Consider the following 18,523-nt stretch of genomic DNA (forward strand, 5'->3'; position numbering starts at 1 on the left):
ATATATATATATATATATATATATATAAATTTTATATATATATATATATATATATATATATATATATAAAATTTATATATGCATATTGTAGAAAGAATGTGTAAATATCAATCTTAGAACTTATTAATTTATAATCTGCATAAATATCTATGTAACATAGCGTTGTCTGTCTTTTATAAGTGGTTTTACACTATTTTTAACATTGAACCCTGGTGGCTGGTCCACTCTGAAATAAATTATCCATTTATACTCCATAAGCTCAGTTTTATTAATTAGATCCCCTTCTTATACTTGGATGTAATTTTTGTAATACCCTAAATTTAAAAGAACAGAGTCTCCCTTGTACTGCAATATGTTTAAGAAGTGCGTTAGTGTCTATTTTCCTATGAATTTCAATCAGCTGTGATGGTATTCTCACTGGGATTCATTAAACTCTGTGTTGTAATAGCATTATTCTGACATGGAGTGAACCATGGCTGTGTAAGCGCAGCCATAGCAGTAGCAAGCCTTGCATATTCATGAAGGTGCGCTACTGTTATGGCTATGTGGACACAAACACTACTGCATATAGGGGGCATGTCTAAGCAGTGCATGCACATCTAACACACCCCTGAACTCAGAAAGTGCCATACATCACTTTTGAAAAACATTTCAGTGTCTGCAAACACTGAAATGAAATAAAATAACTATTTTAGGGGAGCAAGAAACAATGCAAGGGGTGTGAGACAGGTTCTGTCACACACCCCTTGCATTGTAAAAGTGCCGTACGGCCATAGCCATCAACTGTACAAGTTTCTGCAGAATGCCGAGTTGCTTGCCTCACATACTTCTCAATCTCCTAGAGCAAGAAAGCTGTACAAAGCCATAAATAATGGGGGGACAAAGGCACAAAAATAGGGACATTCTTTAAATATTGCAATGACAAACCTGGAAAGCTGATAGAAAAAAAGATTTGCAGTAGCACGGACTTCCTGAAGGGTATGAAGACTGAAACACAAATGTCTGCCATTTGAAAGTGCCTTACAGCCATAGCCATCAATGTACAGGTTTCTGCAGAATTCCCAGATGCCTGCCTCACATGCTTCTCACCTTCCTAGAGCAATAAAGCTGTATAAAGCCATAAATAATGGGGCGACAAAGGCACAAAAATAGGGACACTTTCTAAATATTACACTAACAAACCTGGAAGGATGATAGATTAAAAGGTTTGGAGTAGCACAGACTTCCTGAAGGGTATAAAGACTGAAACACAAATGTCTGCCATTTGAAAAGTGCCGTACAGCCATAGCCGTCAACTGTACATGTTTCTGCAGAATGCCCAGATGCCTGCCTCGCATAGATCTCAACATCCTAAAGCAATAAAGCTATACAAAGCCATAAATAATGGGGGGACAAAGGCACAAAAATAGTTACACTTTTTAAATTTTGCACTGACAAACTCGGAAAGTTGACTGAATAAAAGGTTTGCATTAGCACAGATTTCCTGAAGGTTATAAAGTCTGAAACTTAAATGTCTGTCAGTATGTTCTTATTTAAACCCCAAGTGATTTGCCAATGATTTGCTAGAAAACCACAGTCACACTTCCTAACTTTGTAAGGCCAATAAGTAAAATCTGTCCCTATGTGCCCCTTTACAATTTCCATTACTATGACTGACAAGGAGTACGATACATGTAAATGAAGTGGGTTTATGAATTTATATTTTTTTCTATTCTAAGGCATGTTTAAGTGTAGCTGAGCAGGTGTGCACCTTATGGCCCTCTGTTCAGCATTGCTAAAACATCCCATAGGAGATAAATAAAAATATACAGCTGAAATCCTAGCACTGAGATTGCAAAGTGGTTAGAGTCCTGGCTTTGTATGCAGTTGTTCACGGTCTGAATACCAGGATAGGCACTTTATTTTTACATGGGAAAGCAGTGTTAAAATTATCATTTTAATTTTAAATTATGTAGTAATTGATATTTGTCAGCCAGGGTAGTGTAGCCGGTCTAAAACGTAAGTGTGAGTGCATATAACATGTGAAATCACCCATGTGTACACAAGTGTCCCATACAGTATAGTCACACATGATAATATAATGAAAGCACATAGAAGGATGTCATGTAAAGTAAATCATATACACTTACGAATATGTCAGTAATGATTAATGAAGTCATTATCCTGATATTTTTTTAAATGAAAATTGTGCAATGGTTAGCAGTGCTCAGCTATGTCGGTGTAAGCATTATTTAAATGTGAATGCTAAGTAGCAGTCAGGTCAGCTAAATAGATTTGTGCACTGTTATTCAATGCTCAGAAATCACCCCTTTAAGCACTGTTCAACCCAGCTTAGTGGGTTTGCACATTGCTAAGCTGTGCTCAGCATTTTCAAAATGGTCCAATGATGGCAAAGAGTGGGAATATGGTCTTATTTAAACCGTGCAGGTGGGAATACAGCCATAACCTCTTTAGTTTGATCTCTGAAGGAACATGTCTGGCGTTGGAGAGGGAGCACACTTTTATGCACAGTGCTGGGGCATCCTGGAGTCCAGGGTCATATCTGCACTTCTCGTAGAACACCACAATGACAGACTGCTGCAGGGCCAGTACCAGGGCCCTTAGTACAAAGCAGAGGCCTGGGACCGTCTGGCATGCGACCTCACCAGTACCACTGGAATCTCCTGAACTGGTGAGCAGGTACAGCATCATTATGCCAACCTAAAACATAAGAAGGGGGAGCTCTTGGCCCAATGGAGCCAAGATGCTTGAGACCAGCATGCTCTAGCAGTTTGAAAGTATCCCAGATAGAGCTGTACCAAATTCTAGCCTGAATATGTCATAGACAGGTATACATAATGTTTGTTTCTCACCCCTACAGCTGCATAACAGAGGTCTATGAACATCAAGCCCATGCTGACAGACTGACAAGGATGTGCCGACAGGCTGGTGAGTACAGATATGTCTTGCAGTATACAGTGCCATAAAGTAGAAGGAGTACATTGTTTACTGCCAGTAGGTATATTGTGTACTTTGTCTAATGAATAAAACATGTTTGTCACACTAATACTTATCCACAGGATGTCCATTAATAAAAGTGTCATTTCACTGTAATAAAAATATACAACAAACGGTCATGTTTACTCTGGTATGTTGTAGAAATAGAATGTGTACAGGTTCTTAACTGAGGCTGTTATGGGAAACAGCTAGTATGCATTGCCGTCTTGTGTTCACCTTTGCTTTCCTGATTGTGTTATTTCAAAGGAGTAATACACAGTACAATAACTATCTGCCATGCATGAATTTCAGGGTTATAAGGTCAGACTGTCCAACCCAGAGAGTATTAGTCAGAAATCAGTCAAGCAAAAAAACAGCAATTCACAAGTAGCTCAGTGTGATGGAAAACAGAATTGTTGTTCATTTCAGCACACTCAGACACAATTTGAATGCAGGAAGTGGTACTGAGATGTGTGCATATATACACAATAGAAGCCCTGAATATTTGTAGAAACAGTCAGAAAGTGTTAATAGATATTTCCCCACAGGTCTCACAGATAAAGAAATGTGTTTAGTAGCTGTAGGAAGGGTATACTAATACACCTGAATATGTGTAGAAACAGGCAGAAAGTGTTAACATATATTTTCTCCACAGCTCTTACGGGTAAAGAAATGTGTATAGTAGCTGTATGAATGCCTACTAATACACCTGAATATTTGTAGAAATGTTCAGAAGGTGTTAACAGATATTTCCTCCACAGGTCTTACAGGTAAAGGAATGTGTGTAATAGCTGTATGAAGGGTATACTAATACACCTGAATATGTGTAGAAACATTCAGAAGGTGTTAACAGATATTTTATCCACAGGTCTTACAGATAAAGAAATAAGCGTAGTAGGTGTATGAAGGGTATACTAATACACCATGTACAACTATTCCACTGTCCAGCCCCATATGCTTGCAAATGTCAGCAGGACAGGTACATACAACATGTCTTCTTCCTGATACATGTCTCTCAAGTGTGATACTGTCACGGATAGTGGTCACTCCTGCCAATCGCCTTGGACACAGATAGGAATCCAGGTGAACTATGCTAGTAGCAGTCTCACACAAGATCATTGCAGGGTACCCCTTCTATGTCAAGTATGTAACACTGACATGTACAAGCCCCCTCCAGTGAAGTAGCCACAGTGTACTCATGCTGCCACATACCATTACAGGTTGGCAGTCTAACAGGTATGCATGTGTCACAGTAGCTATGGGCCATAGGTAGATGTAAAGTTAGGGCAGATTTGTAGAGTATTGAGCAGTACTGTTGTGAAAAATAGAAGCCAATACAGTTGTTAATGGACTTTTTTCTTTTCCTCACCTGTCATCTGCATCAATAATTATTATTCATATACTACAGGTATGTTGTTCTCAAAGCCTATTGTTAGGACATGTGTTCTATTATTGTTCATATATTTCATTGGTTACATATTAACATACCTCAAATATCATTATTTTTGGCCTTTTGCTGTCAATGTAACTTGCATGCTGTTAAATGCTTACTGTTGTTCCATTTATACATGTGTTCTGTTTGCTATGCAACTGTTTCAAATCTGTTAGTTTGAGTTAATGAGAACTCCCACACATGCTGTTATAACTAATGTTGAAATGTGTTGTTCATGCCTAACCAATATATCTTGGGAAACCACAACACCATAGCATGTTTGGGAAGGCACATCCTGGTGGATCTGCCTGACCCACCCGATCTTGCCATGGCACCGGGCCCCAGCACATCTGGGACCCAACCTGGAACATCAACCTCCGCTGATCCTGCACCACCTTTGGGTGGAACTACCTCAGGGGAAGGGGTCCACCCCCATCCTGGGCATGGGCACTGAGTGGAGCTCATCACCAGCTGACAGTTCCAGGGTATGGTGTGCAGCATCATCTGCTCTGAGTTGGGTAGCCAGCTGCACCAGATGAAGGACCACCTGGTGCACCTAGAGGGGCAGGCTGTCCCTCTTGTCCAACCCCCAGCACAGCCACATTTGGGGTCATGAAGGTGCAGCGGTGACTGCCCAAGGGTGGGGACCTCAGTCCCACTGTATCTATTTGGGGGCTTGTCTGCCTCTGATTCCTAACCTCCCATCCCATCTAAGGTGTTTACCCCCCCCATGTGTCATATACCATCCCTGTCTCCTGTTCTGTGTGTCTTGTCTGTCTGCAAATGCTATCTATCCTGCCAAACCTACCTTCCCAAACATACCTACAGCCCTTCCCCAAAATCCCACTCTCACCTAAAAAAAGGGCCTCTGTCCCACAAAAAAATCATAGTCCGATACATAGCTCTACATTTCACCCACATGTACAGTGACATTAATTAATCTACCTACAAATTGTTCTACAAATGTCTATTGCCAACACCCCTCCCTGTGGGGTGTGAGGCTGTAAATTTCAAATTCTACACATTATACACAACTGTTGCTGCAGAAGAAATGTAGAGCTATGGCCCTTTTCCACAGCGGGTGTAAGCAGGAGTAAGGGCTGCTAACTGAAGCCAAGAGGGCTTAACTATCTCTTAGCATTGCTTAGCTTCATGCAAAACCATGCATACTCACTTACAACTGTTTAAAAGTGCTTTAATTACTCTGTCTCCATCAGCCCTTGTTCTGCCCAGCAACAAACTAATGATATTTACCAAGTCCCGAACCGAGGATGCCATGCACTACAATCACAGCAACATACCACTACACAATCTGAGCAGTGGGAATTTGTAATGCTTTTACAAACATATCATGCATTCTGGTCATTTAACATTAATGAAAAACATCATCACTTCCAAGTCTTGAACCCAGGACCATGTGCACTACAATCAGAGCAATGTACCTCTACATCATCTGAGCTGTAGGAAATTGCAATGTTTTTACAAACATATCATGCACCAAAGTCATTTAACATAAGGGAAAGATATATTTCCATAGTACTCTTATATACATATATATGTGTATATAAATACAAATATATATATATATATATATATATATATATATATATATATATATATAGGTTTACTATCAAATGACTGAAAATCAAAAGAATGAATCCCAAAAAGACTGAAAATTCAAAATATTGAATGATGGAATTTGCCCCTTCTCCACTGTTGTGTGATCTTGGAGTTGGTATATATATTTACCTGGGGGTATGGGTGGTGCAGCCCACCACATGAGGTGAGCGGGGGGGGGGGGGCTTGCACCTTGAATTAAAAATGTATTCGATATTTTGCATTTTCAGTCTTTTTGGGATTCAGTCTTTTGATTTTCAGTCATTTGATAGTAAACCATATATGTATATATATATATATATATATAGGTTTGCTATGACTTACCTCGCCATCTTCTGTTATGTCAAATACATCAAACAATGTATTCATTTTCATTTTAGTTTACTATTCAGGATTTCAAATCTGATATTTAGGGTCGACGTTATACATGTTCGACTCACATTGATTCGAAATTTCCATAGTAAACCATATCTATCTATCTATATATATATATATATATATATATATATATATATATATATATATATATAAAAACAAGTAGGGGATAAAGGGCAAACAGTACTGACATCTCTGAAATATGGCTGTTATACGCATATAAGTCTGCTAGAGTAGCATGGTTTGGGTTAAAATATAATTCCTGATAGATTTCAGGTCTGAAACACAAATGAATGTCATTATGTACTGATGTCAATGCTCACATCATCCCAGTGATTTGTCAGAAACCGACAACTGTTATGGGCAACAGACCAAACATATGAGCCACGCATATGGACAGTGTCTACACATCTGGACAGTGGAGAGGTATGACTGCAGTCATTTAACAGAATAGAAAAAAACAGTATTAGCTGCCAACCATTTCACCCAGCACCTTCTGAACCAAAGTAAGACCAACACAACACTACCCCAAATCAGCTCTGGGGAATTACCCATGTGCTTTCAAATGCACAATGCACTACAGGGATAGAACTGCAAGAGAAAGCAGATATTGGTACAAAAATGTCCACCAACAACCATTTGCACCACAGTCACACTAACATGCCAGTACACCAAATGAACTCTAGAGTAGAATGACTGTTTGAACAAACATATCCTGATTGCCAGTCACACGCTACACTGACATATACTGGCCCAACTCACAGTCTACTGGGAATCCTGAGGTGTTACAGGACATTTCTCAGTCTGACCCTACAAACATATTCACCTGATAGACCACCAGCAACTGTAGCAGCATGCACAGATAGTAAAGGATCTGTGACACTCACATCTGTTACTCTCCCTACACAGCCCAATGAACATTTACACATAAACTGCTACATAAGCTTTGCAGTATGTTAACAATGGCCAGATATACATAGCTCTCAACTGTACAGATTTCCACAGAATGTCCAGGGTGTGGGACCATATTTATGTCCAATGCTGCATACCACTTCTGGGAGTCTGCTAAGTCACTGTGATCATACCAGGAGTGCAGTCACTAAATAATGATATACCATACCTCTGAACCTTTTACTGCAAGACATCTGCTCAAAGCATGACATACTTGTGGGGCAGGGGGCCGGAAAGAGGGACATATCTCACATAATGGTGTTACAAACTGGAACAGTTGCTGGTGTTACAGGGTTTGTTGTAACAAAACATCCCTGAAGGATACAATGTCTGAAATACTAATGGATGTCAAAATTTACTTACTACAATCCTCTCATTATCACAAAAACAGAAGTTGTCTGAGAAACAGACCAAACATAACAAGCAAACCTGTAGCCAGTCTGTGGACATCTGGACAGTTGAGAGGTATGTCAGAGACATATCACTGCCCAACGTCAAATCATTCAGAAAATGCACATCCAGACAAACACCATTAATCTAGCAATCCTCTATGTGTATCACAGCAATACTTACTTATAATCTATACCCAATTCTGGAGCTTTGTCCCCCATGTTGTTGGTTTGTCTCCACATGTCCTGTGCTAAGTGGTATTCCCACCTGTCTGTGAAGCTGTACCCCCACACTTCCATAATGTCCTCCATACAGGCAACAAAAAAAGGCAAGGCCCACATGAAGGACTTAATTATAACACTGTGTTGCTATGGCATTGGCTAATGGAAAGACAACACATCTGCTCTGAATGTAAGTTGCAAGTGGGAGACACCGACTGGTGCACAGGTCATCACCTGCTCATGAGCATTACCTACAAAAGGCAAGCTGCTGCCTATGCAACACAGCTATGAACCCATCTACACAAAGACAGACTGTGACTACACAAACCTAACATTGTGCAGTATTCTGAGGAAACTCTTCAGCACTATAACAGGTATTTCAATCATGTAAGCTTGTAATGCAATGCAAAAGGGGGCATGCAATAATGTCAAATCAGGCAATAAACACTAGGCCACAACAAGACCTGCTGGACTTACATGCTGCTGTCTGAAACCTATGGTCATTCCTGCTTGCCCTGTCTGCATTGACGTGGATTACATCTCTGGCCCCTGAGATACCCCAGCAAAGGTCAACTCATGTATGACTACTACTGGAGTATCTATTGTGCAATACTGAGTGTGACACTGATAGGCCAGCTACCTAGGATGTTGTACATATTCATATGGCACCTGTGAATGCCACTATGATACATATGCTTCTCCTACAAATGTAAGATACTTAGTGTATGTGCATAGTACACAACAGGCGCAGAAGTGTGTGTTGAACTGTATGTTATATACTGAGCCCATACCTGACAACTGTCCAGAGTTTTGCAGACTGACCACATATCTGCCTCATATTTGTAGTCAGTGCCTCATACAGTCATGTATTGTCTGGCACATAACTGGGAACCCATTAAAGACTGAAGTCATAACATAATAGCATACATTTGATTGTCAGAAGATGTCCTGCGGAGTAGACCTGTGAATGTGACACCGTCTTTGCTGGCAACTATGTGTGTTTTAGCTAGATTCATAAAGTGACAGTATGTTCTGGCCTTTGCCCACCAGTGATGTGTGCCCTTATGCAGATGTCTTGCTCTAACAGGAGCTAGAGGTCTTAGCATGAAACCCATTTTAATGCAGGCATACCTTATCCTGAGGATGCTGACATCTGTGCAGTCACTGACACCTGCTTTGTAGCTGTGGAGGGCACACTAACTTTGCCAGATTACTCATCCCATAGGGGTTGGGAGGGTGGCCTAAGGGTTAAGGTGTTTGCCTTACAAACACAAGGTGCAGGGTTTGAGTCTCGCAAGGGATAATTGGCTAGGCTTAAAATGGCTCGCAAGGGCAGTTAGCTTAGTACTAATCTATGAACCTATGAACCTATGAACCTATATGTTTAGACCCCAAATAGAGAGCTGCAAAGCCACAGCATGTGGTGTTGAACATAACATGCACATACACACCTCCAGGCTGGCCAAACAACATAACACTCTGGAGACATCCCGAGCGCAATTATCAGTTGACAAAACACCTACTTAAATCATACCTAGCTACAGGCCTCCAACCATGACTATGGACACCCACCTCACCTATTGGGACTTGCTGGAATCTGCCATGATTCAATCATCTACCCTGCTCCTGCATGACTTCAACTACCCAACCATAGTGCGCATGACCTATGCAAACTGAACATGAATGCATAGATATTCCTCGGCTTTGTCAATGGCAATACAGTGGATCAGCCAGTCAACACTCTTATAACTGGTGGAAATAACCTGTACCTGGTCCTAACCAACATAAGTAGCCACTGCAGCACTCCTACAGTGTCATCCTCTTTGGTAAGATCTGACCACATAGCCACCACTGTTCAGGTCACTATCTTCTCTGCCCCCCTTGTCAGGGTCAAACAAAATTAACTTTATACAAATTATTATAAATCTCCTCAGAGCAGGTAGAAGTAGCTTTACAGCCAACGTCGCATCAGTTGGAAATAGCAGTAGTATCCAGACCCACATCAGAATACTATGTGGGCAGCTACATAGCTATATGGACTCAGCAATACCTGACAGGACAACATCATCTCCCTCAAGGTAGGGTAAATGTCCGTGGTGGACAGCAGCTATACACAAATACCATAATAGGTGGAAATAATTTCTCAACAGGGCCAAGAAGGAAGAGGTGTCTTATTGGAAGGAATGTCACCTTGGTCTGGGTCACAGGTGAATTACCCTAAGGATAGCTTTGAGTGCAAATTGGACACATCCACCAAGGTCAATCACTCGGCCTTCCACACATGTCTGGAATCCCAGAGGCAACACACAAATCTGCTCTGTAGTGGTGGTCAATAACACCACATACACATATGGCATAGATATAGGCAACCGGCTGCAGACAGGTGAAGTGTAAACATCACCCCTCCCCCCTTTTGGTACTCATCTGCATGCATAGCACCTGGCTCCCTCTGCTCATCAACAGGAAGCAGATCTGTAATGCCCTCTCAAATGCAACACACATAAGTCTCCATATGCCTGATACCATCCCTGGCTGCATCCTACATGAACACAGGCATGGGCTCTCAGATCTATTCTACACTGTAGTCAAACACAGCCTGAGCACCGGTATCATCCCATCTGCACAGAGGACAGCCACTGTCATCCCTATACAGAGAGGTGGAGCAATCCACCGAACCAGCCAATCATATGCACATCAGCCTAACTAGCCTACTCTGCAAGGGCATGGAAGACAATATCAAGGACATTATGAACAGGGACATTGGCAACATCAAAATGTCTGAGCCCACACAACATAGTATTGTCAAATGGAGATCAAGCCTGTTAAAGCTAGTCAACCTCTCAGAAGTGGTCAAAAAACAAGGACGAGGGGAAGATGGTGAACAATGCCCAATTTCACCTAACCCAGTTCTCTCACAATAATCCCCAGGCAGCCAGGATATGTACGCCTACACAACTAGGCACCAACCTGTATGTTACCAGATGGGTAGCTAACTGGCCCAATGATAGTACCCACTCAGTCAAAGTAGTGGAACCCAACTGTAGTAGTAGAATCTTCCAAAGCAGTGTACCCCAAGGGACAGTCGGGGGGCTGTTTGAGATATATGTATCTGTGGTACAGGAAAAAAGCAGTGGTCTGTGGCTGACCAGGTGCACAAATACTTGCAAGTTGGCCACTGTCTTGCATTCCTTTACTGGTGTGAGCATCTCTCAAGAGGCCCTCACCCAACTAATGACTGGTGCAAGAAGCATTTCCACAAACTGAATGCCAGGAGAGGCATCATTCTCCCTGCTGTGGCAGATGTCATCCGCATTAATTATGACACTAATAAGGTACTGAGCATGCAGTCAGGTGTGAGACAACTTGTGCACCAAGGTTGGTAGCAACCTGAGAGTTTCCCACCATGTGGGCACTATTGTACAGAAGGCTGTTTACATGATCTACACAAATATGGGTATGTCATCCAGGAACCAGGAGGCTACAACATCCCTGTACTCCACCATTATCAGACGCATTACCAACTACAAAGGCTCCTTTGGCATGTACCTTGCCAAGAAAATGCAGCAGTTGCAGAGACCACAGAGGTTCCAGGCCAGGCAATTCCAGGGTCTTCAACATATATCCTATACAGGTAGGCTGAAACCCCTGTCCCTGTATTCAGTTTCATACAGACTAATCATAGGTGACCTGTGTCTGGCATACAAGGCCATATCCAAACCAGCCTTGATGGCATTTCTGCATATCTATAAGACAAACTGCACTCAAGCATCACACATGCAAGGCCCTCACCTTGTCTGTGACATGCATAGTACTTGTTAGCGGGATAGTATAGTGTCCCACACAATACACTGTAAAATACACTTTTTCCCCATGTCTAGCAGAGTACATGGATAGCCCTTTTGAAGAAGAAGCAGCGGGATGACTGCATGGGCAATGGATGAGACACCCCTGGGATCCCATGTGTGTCCCAGCTGGACAGGGGAAACAGGTGCTGGCTTGGAAGGGACATAGGGGAAAGTTTGGACCAGGCTTATGAGGGCTTCAGGACCAATAGCCTGGTATCATCTTATGAAGCTATGCACCTAGTACTTTACATGTTTTCTGTATGTATTGCAGACTGTCCCGCAATATTGTCTGAAATGAATCCCTGTGAGTCTGAACTGTGTATGTATTGCAGTGATAGTGTATAGTCTTGTCCCCTCATCAGTTATCATCACATATCATTGCACCTTGTCATTGTGTGTGGTCTGTATAGCAGTAAGTCAACTCTTACAGTACATGCATTGCACTTGGTGACACTGTATAGCTCATGCCAATAGCCTTGGTCTTGGCCACAATTCCCATTCTGCTACTAGGCCCATTACACAGTAGAATATGTCACCATTTGTTGTGGGCCTGACAGTAGCAGTGAAAGAGATGGATTGTGACAGGCAGAACTACCATAAGGTCCACCTGAAAGGCCCATAGGTGTCACAGCTGTGCCAGACTGTACCAGGAACCTTGATGATTGGATGGGAGATAGGAAATTCACCCTGGGTATCACATCAGTCACCCTGTGTGTGTGTGTGTGTGTGTGTGTGTGTGTGTGTGTGTGTGTGTGTGTGTGTGTGTGTGTGTGTGTGTGTGTGTGTGTGTGTGTGTGTGTGTGTGTGTGTGTGTGTGTGTGTGTGTGTGTGTGTGTGTGTGTGTGTTTGTGTGTGTGTGTGCAAATATATATATCTATTAATCTACATATGTTGTAGTCCCCTCGCAGGTGACCACAGGAGTTGGTGTCCCTCTCCCTCACAACCTGATGTCAGTGTCTTAGCGGACTCCCATAATGATGGTGGTCATAGTGAGGCACAGGTGGGGTTGTCAATACCTGGATCCATGCCATTATTTGTTATCCCACTTTCACCTACCATGTCTCCACACACAGTCAGTATGCCCACACATGCCCAGTCCCCAACAGCCATAGATAATGGACAGGTTAACAGTGGTGGCATGAAACAGGTTAGTGTGTTGTGTATGGCAAGTGTGAGTGCAGACGCCAGCCATAGGGAGAGAGCAGGTGAGGTCACATGCAGGCAGATGAACAAGGGTGCCCAACAGATGACTGCTGCCCATCAAGCCCCTGTCACAAGTGCCACGGCAGGTGTCACCAGACTCATGCTATGGTCAGTCATGGAGGCACAGGTGTGTACTGACTGCAACACAAGAAAGATGCTCAGGGTCATGAGTGCAGCAATCCCTACCATGCATGATGACCTCCACAGCAGTTGTGATGCCATACATAATCTTGCTAATGTTGTGGATAGACAGTGGGGTGAGACATTGTCACTGCTCGACCATGCAATGTCTGTGCTTGAGCATGTGGTGGGGGTAGGGCATCGACCAGGTAGATGTAGGTCAGCGACTTGATCAGCTGTGAGTCGACTCAAAATCCAGCTCCAGAAAAGTGACAAGTGGAGTACCTCAAGGTTCAGTCTTGGGACTGCTCTTGTTTGGCATCTATGTCTCTGAAGTATAGGCCAGCACTAAGGGACTCTGGCTAAAAAGTTCACAGATGACTGCAAACTGAGAGCCATCATTGAATCCCCAAATTATGTGGATATTCTACAAAAGGGCCTTACAGAAACAGATGCTTGGTGCCAGAGCCATGGGCTCAAGCTAATTGACAAGAAATGTATAACTATCCCCTTTCAGAAAAACCATGTACCCATGAATTACCACATAAGTGGCAGTACACTAAACACCGGAAGTGTGATAAGTGACTTAGGGACACAGGTAGACAGTGGTTTCACCTTCGATAACCACATCGCCACAACAGTCAGGAAATCCTTCTATGTGGCACACCTCATCACTAAAGGTGTTTCATCCAGAAAAAAGGAGGTCATTGTTCCACTGTACTCATCCCTCATTAGACCCATTATAGAGTATAATGCCCCATTTGGTATGTACCTCACAAGACATCTGCAACAACTGGAAAGGCCACAGAAATACCTCACTAAAAGAATCACAGGCCTAAAGCAGATGCCCTATGCTGACTGTCTAAAAAAACTCCAGCTATACTCTGTCGCATATCGCCTACTCAGAGGCAATCTCTGCTTAACATACAAGGCCATGTGAAACCTAGAGCTGTTGGACATGCTACACTTAAAAGAAATCCCAATCCCTCAGAGCCACACACTCAAGGGATCTAAACCTGGTCATCACAACAAATAAAACATGCTGGAGGGATAAGTTCCTGACCCAGAGACTCACCATACTCTGGAATAGACTGCTCATACATGTCAAGCTGAGCACCTCTTTGGCCCTTTTCAAAAGGAACCTTGATGACTGGATGGGAGATAGGAAATTCACCCTGGGTATCACATCAGTCACCCTGCTAGACAGGGGACCAGGGAAAGAAATAGTATGGGAAGAAATAGCCATGGAATTGTTATGGCTAGGCTTGTATAGGCCCTAGGGCCAATAGCCCTAGTACCAACCTATGAACCTATGAGCCTATGAAACTCTCCAGATACACACACACACACACACACACACACACACACACACACACACACACACACACACACACACACATACACATGCTGTCAGCCATATGGCCCAACTTAGGCCTGCGGCAATCCAACACCACACCCTGTGCTTGTGATGATAAGTGTGTCACAGCCCTGTTATCCATACCATCAATGCACGAACATGTCCATATGGGTCTGATGCACAGTGTGACTATGGTACAGTGTAGCAATGTCATGCTGTGTAAGGTGCTGTCTGCTGGCAGTAGTTATGGGTACACATTGAGGTGTATGTACCTTTTTAGCCATGATGCACTATTGCTGTTAGTACTGATGACTGATGGTAGTGTCATGTATTGTATTCTGGTTGTGTTTCAGGTGTCTGTGTGTCTGCAGGCTGTGGGCCTGCTGACAGTAGCAATGCTGAGTAAGACAGAGTGGAAACACAGTGACCTTTTAATAGCCAAGGTAAAACTGTACACGTGCATGTTTACCAGGTGTGTTTACATGCACCAGTGTGTAAGGGGAACATGTGGCAGACAGTGTGACCTTGCATACATACCCTTGACACAGCCACCTAGCCTACATACATGTCACATGGGTATTCTTTAGGACTGCAGGCTCACAGATACAGAGGAGGTTACTTGAGTACTGGCACTAGGTCCCTCACCATCTTAGCCATTACATTCACTGCAATAGATTCAGCTATCAGCACCTATTGCCCCTACCATTTCTGTCACATCCACTTGATCGTCATGCAGTTGATGAGGGTTTGCCTGGTACTGTGTATGACAGGTTTTGGGTATTTATTCCTGACATAGGTCAGCCTGTGTTAGTCTAACCTGACAATCACCAGCATGTGTGTCTGCTATATCATATGCATTTCTGGCCTCTCATGCTGGTAGTGCACACAGAGTCATAGTCCTGTACATGGGGCAGCTGACAAAGGGCTGAGCACAGCCCCTACCTGTACAGTCTTATGAATGATAGCACTAGATACATAACACAGATAGCACAGAGGTATTGTAGTGTGATAGTGTCTGCACTACTATTGAAGCGGGGTGGCAATTGCAGGGACTGTTAAGACTGGCAATGGTGAGTTCAGAGGCCCTTAACATGTTAGAGCCATCACACACACACACACACACACACACACACACACACACACACACACACACACACTGCTGCATGGGGGCATGCATTGCATTGAGGCACATATGCACATGAAGTGACACTTAGAGTAGATGACTTACCCATCTATTAATGTACAATACACAGTGATACAACCATTGCATCACAGTGGTTTGGTGTTAGAAACTGTGTAACTTTGCTTGTATGTTAAATGACATCTGTATGGGCCGACACTAGGTCGCCAATGGGGGAGTTCACAGAGTGGAAGAGGCACACAGAATGGTATAGGCATCACATACACACACTGAAAACAGCCACATGGGCTGTGCATACAGAAACACATACACAGTTGCCAATAGACATATTAGTAACCCTACATATCCACATGCATGTACTATAGTGCTGCATATACATGCCATACTCCACATAGGACATAACACACAAACTCTTATAACAGGTGATCTTGCAAATTCCTTCATGGATGGTGGGATAACCCACCAGGCATAGTGACTGGTCTCTTCGACTGCTCCTACATACCTGCACAAGTGATAGTGTGATAGACTTTATATCAGCATGATGTGTCAATCAGGTACAATGTCTGATGCAGGCATGTGTGTCAGTATGGCAACTGTGACATATTTGGCAATGATAACACGTGAATGCTCATTGTCAGGGAATGCAGACCACATATAGGTTGCAAACACATGGATATCCCATGTACGTCTGTACAGATGACTGGTATGGTCTGTATAGTGTTACATGGTGCATGTGAAGCAGATGTCATTAACAGGGTCTTTAAAGTAATGGCATGAGTATGGGTCAACAGGCCTTAAAATGGTATAACCTACACACAAAAAAGCCACAGGGGATAAGCTTCACACACTACTATAGTTGAGAGTATTGAGATTAGAATCACTACCTATCTATTTCCACTATAGTATTACACAGTTATTGCACACGCCACAGAGCTTAGAGGGATGATAAGTGTATACAGGTACATCTAGGGTGAATGACATCAGTAGAACTTGTAAATTAAGGCAATGGGATGTGTACTGGGTGGTACACCCCTCAAAATGGTATATCCCACCCCCCAGGGGATATGAGCCTCACACTAACACACACACACACACAGTATCACAGTTGCCAGTATTGAGATTAGAACCCCTACCTGTCTAGTTATGTATATTACAGCACTGCACAGTTATCACACATGCCACGGAGCTTATAGGATTTAACAGTCACAAGGTATGTCTAAGGTGATTACATCAGGAGCAGATGTCAAACATAGCAATGGGAAATGTACTGGGTGAGAAGGACATCAAAATACATTACCCTACAGACATACACACTTCCAAACACCTTCACGGGCGCGCACGCACACACACACACACACACACACACACACACACACACACACACACACACACACACACACACACACACATTTGCCACAACTGAGTGTAGAACCCATGCCTATCTAGTTATCTGTAGTATATTATTATTTAGTTATCACACATGCCACAGAGCTTATAGGGGTGAGTGCTGTCCAAAGGTACTTCTAAGGGCAATGACGTCAACAGGACTGCTAAAGTAGGGTACTGGGAAGTGTTGTGGGTGGGAATGTCCTCAGAATACTTCATCCTACAAACATACAGACTTACAAACTTTTGTACATACAGTTATACACACACACTTGCTAGACCTGTGAACAGAACCCCTTCCTATCTAAAAATGTGTAGTATAGTGTTACTCAGTTATCACATGCACTACAGAGCTTACAGGGCTGACAAGTGCCCAAAGGTACTTCTAAGGTGAATGACATCAGCAGGACTGCAAAAGTAGGACACTGGGATGGAATGTCCTCAAAATACTTCATCCTACAAACATACAAACTTACAAACTGTTACACATACACTTACACACACAAACACACACACACACACACACACACACACACACACACACACACACACACACACCCCACACACACACGCACGCACACACATATTTGCCGGACCTGAGTGTAGAACCTTTGCCTTTCTAGTTATTTGTATTATAGTGTTACAGAGTTATTGCACATGCTACAAAGCTTACAGGGCTGACAAGTGCCCAAAGGTACTTCTAAGGTGAATGACATCAGCAGGACTGCTAAAGTAGGGCACTGGGTGGGAAAGTCTTTAAAATACTTTGTCCTACAAATATACATACACTTACAAACTCCTGCACATACACTTATACACACACATTTGCCAGATCTGAAAGTAGAACCCCTGCCTCTGACACCCATGCACTGGCCCAATAATCAAGGAGTCTCAATCCTCTCCACTAGCACCAGTGAGGAGCACGCACATTGGAAAGGATAATAAGTACACACACACACACACACACACACACACACACACACACACACACACACACACACACACACACACACACACACACAGTAAAGTACAATTTCCCTTAAGAGCACACATTGATCACAGTCAGTCTGGGGCTGTTTTCTCCCTTTCTCTCTATATCCACAATACGACTCCCCACTGGCACAGCTATAAGGTACAGATCTCAGTCTAGTGGTCAAGCTAAAACCTCCAGCACCCTCTCTGTCCAACCAGTGCTTCATGTCCCTTCCCAAGTAGCTGACACACACATACTCTTTGAGATGAGTTATATACAAATGCACAAATACTCCTGGGAAAGGCTGGCACAGGTTCTCCAGCTATGCCCCTTTCTCTCTAGACTATAATGTAGAAATCACTGCCACCAACCACTATTATCAGCTACTACAAGGCCTTTCCCAAAGGGTGACCAATTTCAATGTGTAATATTATGGTTATCCAAATAGTAAGTGTGACCCAGGGCTAAAGCTATTGGAGTGGCTTGGACAGTATCACCAAATACATACAATGTACTCTAAGAGCTTAAATTACCTT

This window comes from Protopterus annectens, chromosome 3.part0 (genome assembly GCF_019279795.1).
Source record: "Protopterus annectens isolate FY-2018-M chromosome 3.part0, PAN1.0, whole genome shotgun sequence".
In the NCBI taxonomy this organism is placed as follows: domain Eukaryota; kingdom Metazoa; phylum Chordata; order Ceratodontiformes; family Protopteridae; genus Protopterus; species Protopterus annectens.